Raw genomic sequence first — 6,015 nt, forward strand, 5'->3', positions numbered from 1 at the left:
TATTTTGCTTAAAAGAAAGAAAGAATTTAAGCTGGGCAGTGGAACCAATCTTAATAGGTCCCTATTATTATTATTATTATTATTATTATTATTATTATTATTATTATTATCCCACCTCTTTCCCTGACAGGGGCTCAAGGTGACTTACATATGCAATAATAACAGCTAAAAACTTGGGGTTTGTCATTAAAAATAATTGAACACACATATATAAATCTGTTCAAAACATACAGCTAATTACAATAAAGTCAGCACACTACCAGCCTTTCATTAATAGCAGTCATTTCCCCCAAGCCTGTTGGAATAAAAAGGTCTTCACCAGCTGGCAAAAGGGCAAAAAGAGAGTTCCAAAGTTTGGGTGCAACCACTGAGAAGGCCCTACATTCCTACCAACATTCCTGTGAGGGTGGCAGGACCAAGAGAAGAACCAATAAATCTCAGAACCCAGGCAGGTGTGTATGAGGGAATGAGGTATTTCAGATAGCTTGTACCTAAGCCTTATAGGGTTTTATAGGTCATCATCAGCACTTTGAATTGTGCCTGGAAACGGACTGATAGGCTGTGGAGCTGTGGTAACAAGGGAGTTGCATACTCCCTATAACTCGCCCCAGACAACAATCTGGCTGAAGCTCTTTAAGCCAGTTGAACTGCACTAACGAAGTTATCAAAATCAGCAACAGAACTGGACAATTTCAGAGAGATTAAGTTTTAGCCCAGGAGCTAGCAACCTTTAACCTGGAGGGAGAGAAGAAGAGCAAGCAGAGAAACATTGGGGCAGGGGGAGGCCTATAACAGATGGAGGGGCCATTCTGTAAACAGTCAATCAGACCTCTGACGAGAGCAATCTATACCCACCCCAAAAGCCTGCTGAGTGGATGAGAGGGAAGAGAAAACGGTTGAGAGAGAGAGAAAAGATGGCTCTGCCCAGTTCTGGCTGCTGACTTTTTCCTTGCATCCAGCTTCTAACAGTGTTATAAGCTAATGCAGTCTTAGACTAAGGTCCTCCTCAGACAACCTGTTTATTGATCATTCATCCTGATTTACTTGTACAGAGCTTACACAGAGGTTAGATTATATCCAGTCTTTATTGAGCATCAGTTCCAATTCGTTTGTGGGGCAGTTATATGACAATGAACAGGCAGAGGGCCTTCTCAGTAGTGGAACTCCTCCCCCTTCCCATGTCAAGGAGATAAAGAATTATACAATTTTTAGAAGACATCTGAAGGCAGCGCTGTATCAGAAGCAGATAGGTAGCCGTGTTGGTCTGCAATAGTCAAAACAAAAAAAATTCCTTCCAGTAGCACCTTAAAGACCAACTAAGTCAGTTCTTGGTATGAGCTTGGTGTGTATCTTGGTGTGTATCTGAAGAAGTGTGCATGCACACGAAAGCTCATACCAAGAACTGACTTAGTTGGTCTTTAAGGTGCTACTGGAAGGAATTTTTTTTGTTTTGACTGTATCAGAAGGTTTTTAATAATAATATTCATTCATTCATTCATTCATTCATTCATTCATTCATTCATTCCTACCCATCTGGCTGGGTTTCCCCAGCCACTCTGGGCGGCTTCCAACAAAATATTAAAAATACATTAAAACATCAGTCATTAAAAACTTCCCTAAACAGGGCTGCCTTCAGATGTCTTCTAAAAGTCAGATAGTTGTTTATTTCCTTGACACCTGATGGGAAGGTGTTCCACAGGACAGGCGCCACTGCCAAGAAGGCCCTCTGTCTGGTTCCCTGTAACTTCGCTTCTCGCAGTGAGGGAACTGCCAGAAGAACCTCAGCGCTGGACCTCAGTGAACGATGGGGGTGGAGACGCTCCTTTTTAATGTTTGATGTTTTTATATATCCTGTAAGCCGCCCAGAGTGGCTGGGGAAACCCAGCCAGATGTGCAGGGTATAAATAATAAAATTCGTTCATCCCACATTTTTAAAAATGCATTTCCCCATCACTTTCAACAAAGTGGGTTTGTTGCACTAGGATTTCAGAGACCTTTAATAAATGTCAACCATACTCACCTAAAGTTCCAGCATGTGCTTGAATACCTTCCACCCTGGAGACTCCCCCACTCAAAAGGTTATTCATCACTGTTTTAGCAAACAGAATTCTTCATAGCACAATATTAAAATGATATAATAAAACAAGCTCAACTTTTTAGAGAAATACCTTGTCCTAAATTATATTCCCTATTGTGAATTATTACTGGAGATATTGAAATTCTGTGGAGCAGGTTCCTTCAAGGGAGCTTGTGTTGGGCTAAGCTATTCAAAGAGTTCCATCCAGGGTACTCAGATCTTTAATTTAATAACCTCCTGATTTTGCTGTGCTTATCACATTCAGGTGCCATGATAGCATCTGTACCTGCGGTCTGCACGACACATTGTTTCTCTAATTCCATTTAGGATTACATATAAATTGCATGCTGCTCTCACCTTCTTACATATACCTACTAGCATCTCAAGTGGAGTTTAAACTACGGGCAATTTTTTTTTTTTAGAGCTTTGGCGGGCACATGTGCTGCCTGCCAGTAATTTTTTTGTTGCTGCAGCTGCCTTTAGGTTGGTCTGGTTGCTATGAGTCTGCCTCTCAATCCAAAGCCCTTCCTAAATGGGCTGACTGGAAAGCCAGTGATGGTGAAGCTGAAGTGGGGGATGGAATACAAAGGCTACCTCGTCTCCGTCAGTGGCTACACGAACATGCAGCTTGCAAATACAGAAGAATATATCGATGGTGCATTATCTGGACACCTTGGTGAAGTTCTGATAAGGTGCAATAATGTCCTTTATATAAGGGGTGTGGAAAAAGAAGAAGATGGAGAAATGAGAGAATAACTATTTTTGGGAAAACATTGTTGTTGTTTTTGTTTTTTAACTGTGCTAAGAAATTTAGTTGTCCGGTTTTGTTTGCTTGCTTTTTAAATGTTTCGTCAAGTAACATTTTTTATGGCCCCAAAAATAAACATTGTCATTGAAGAAAAAATACCACTATGGAAGAAAAATAAACATACTATTTCTGACAGTTAAAACAAACAAACAAAAAAACCTACGGGCAAATTTTTAATTTTTTTTTTTAAAAAAAATCTCATCTCTCTAAACATGCTTCCTAAGTTGCTGAAATATTTTTTCTTTAACTTTGTACTCAATACATTTAACAAGCAGCTCTGTTCTTCATGAGGATGTAAGTTTTATTACCGACAGAATTACTCACCTTTTAAGACTGTTATTTAGCCCAGTCTACTGGCCAGTCTTCTTTTGTCACATTTAGCATTTTACTGTACTCTGTGTGATGGATGCTAGGATATAAAGAGTACCATATTAATTGAAATAAGTTTGTAAAACAACCTGGAGAACTCCGGAGCTGATAACAGATTTGAAATTACTCCAGTACATATAATTGCCTTGTTTTTAACAAGGTTGTGTCCATGCTAGAGACCTTTAGTTACCACTAAGACATTGCCTTTTTGTAGTCACCTAGATGTGGAATTAAAACAGAGGTTCTTCACAGCACTGTCCCAGAATTTAGAGGCTTTTATGATGTTTAATTGCCATGGCCTTGGCCTTAAGCTGAGAGTAGGAGTAGGAGACCGCTGAGCCTAGAGCTGTGGTGATACCAGCTGAGGAACTTGACTTAGGGCTGCAGATGCCCCAAACAGTGCCTGGAGCACACCAAGCTGGTGGTCACAAAAAGGCAAGTGATTCTGCTCCTCTTCCCTTTGCTAGATGGTTGGGGTAACTTTCAGTGGCTGTGTGTTCACTATAGCTTTAGAAGCATATATAAAAAAAAACATTACTTCCCTCAAATGATTATGTGCACTGTAGTTAAGGGTTGCTTGGAATTGTAACTCTGTGAAGGGTAAATTACAGTGCCCAGAATTATTATTTTTTGGGGGTGGGGAATGTGCTTTAAAGGTACAGTGTGTACATGGCCAGCAACTCATCATCCTAGGAAAATGGGTCTATTCTGCAAAATTCTGCAATGGAGGTGGGCAGGCCAGCAACAGTTGCTCCTAGGTAGGAAACCAAAGAGGCTGCAGGTATAAATTTACCAGGGTTCTGGATATTTTCATCTTTCCACAGAAGGACAAGTGATGTGAATTTTACCCTGACTTGAGATTTATACTCAAATACTGCCATTAATTTTGTACATGTCCCATAAATGTATCACGGATAGGAAACAAAACAGCTTCTTCAGCAGCTTCCCAAGTGCATAGAACACACACACACACACACAAATAATTTAGAGTGAAAAGCATATTAGTGTTCATCCTTATTATCCATATGCCGTTTATACACCAATCCATTTATTGTTTATATAAATGTGATTACTTTGGTCTCTGTAATTCAACTCCCCCCCCCCAATAAATAATAATCCTTCACTTAGAGCAATTACATTTTTGTATGAAAATACTTACCTTCAACGGAAGATAATAGTTTTCTATTGCGGCATTATTCAGAAGTTATGCCTGTGTGACAAAATAAAACAAAAAGAGCTTTGTGTTTAGAAATACTCAGCTGATACAAAGACTGATCCTCAGAAGTTCTGTTGGCACCACCCTCTACAGACTGAATTAGGGCTTTTTAGTATATGAAGAAGATAAGTCTAGCTGCAGGGCAGCTAGTCTTACTGTGTGTGGCACGGGAGGAGGAGTCACATTCCTGATCTAATTCTTTTTATTCAATTAATTCTTAAATTAATTTGCTGCTGTGCAAAGACCCAGCCTACATAGAAATTTCAAAAAGAAAATGTTCACAAAATGGTAGGACATTGTTCTTGGGGAAAGGACAACACTATTTATCTTTATGTTTTTCTAACAACAACAACAACAATAATAATAATAATAATAATTTATTTATACCCTGCCCATCTGGCTGAGTCTCCCCAGACACTCTGGGCGGCTGGGGATGAGCACTCCTCAATTTGGATATTACAACTAGGGAAATTCAACCTCTAAACTACAGGTGGGGAACAGCCCCTGGCCCACCGGGCCTCTCCATTTGGCTTGCATGGCCATTTTGACCAAACCATACCTACCTGCCCTAAACCTGACATATGCTATCAGGTGTGGGGCAGGTAAGGGCCTGGCTTGGTTGAAAGGGTCTTTGCAGACCCTACTTCCTAAGTGCTGATTGTTGGGCACTTTGGAAAGCACTGTGCTTGGTGCTGCAGAGCACTTCTCAAACATCTGACAACCAGCTGGTTGTGAGGTGCTTTGGAAGCACTGTGCTTGAAGAAGAAGAAGAGTTTGGATTTGATATCCAGCTTTATCACTACCCGAAGGAGTCTCAAAGCGGCTAACAATCTCCTTTCCCTTCCTCCCCCACAACAAACACTGTGAGGTGAGTGAGGCTGAGAGACTCCAGAGAAGTGTGACTAGCCCAAGGACACCCAGCAGCTGCATGTGGAGGAGCGGAGACGCGAACCCGGTTCCCCAGATTATGAGTCCACCGCTCTTAACCACTACATCACACTGGCATTTCCCAAGCACAGGGTTTGTAAAGCCCACCACTTCTGGTGGATCCAGTTATTGGTCCACATCCACCTTGCCCCGGAATATATACTTCAGTCAGCAGTAGCCCTCTGGCGTGTAAGGTTTTTTCTCTGTCTCCCAAATCTTGCTTTTCAGAACGGGTGCTAGACTCTAAAGAAACCTTTTCCAACCTGGTGCCATCCAGATTTTGAACTGTGGTCAAGCTGGCAGGGGGTGAGGGAAGTTATAGTCCAAAACGTTTATAGGGCACAAGCATAAAGAACATTGCGGCTCAGTAGAGAATCCACTTTGCCTGCAGAAGATCTCAGGTTCAATCCCAAGCATCTCCACAGGACTAAGAGAGAAGTCAGAGAGCTGCTGCCAGTCAGTGTAGGCGAAGCTGGCCCAACGGGACAATGGTCTGTCTTGGCATAAGCCATAAGGCATCTTTCTAGGTCTCATCTAGTTACATTTGTTTTGCAATTCAACTGTCACACAAGTCGCTCAGAGAGCGTTATGTTTTAAGGCAGCGTACAAATATTGTAA

General features: G+C 41.3%; 1 pseudogene across 1 annotated transcript; it reads left to right on the plus strand.

The window, feature by feature from the left end:
* The first annotated feature begins 2,492 nt into the window (after positions 1–2,492).
* On the plus strand, positions 2,493–3,014 carry LOC310825807 (small nuclear ribonucleoprotein F pseudogene; annotated as a pseudogene). The gene has a single exon. The product of its transcript is annotated as a small nuclear ribonucleoprotein F pseudogene (transcript).
* Positions 3,015–6,015: the final 3,001 nt, after the last annotated feature.

The sequence above is a fragment of the Podarcis gaigeae genome (genome assembly GCF_964106915.1).
Source record: "Podarcis gaigeae genome assembly, chromosome: 10".
NCBI lineage: Eukaryota > Metazoa > Chordata > Lepidosauria > Squamata > Lacertidae > Podarcis > Podarcis gaigeae.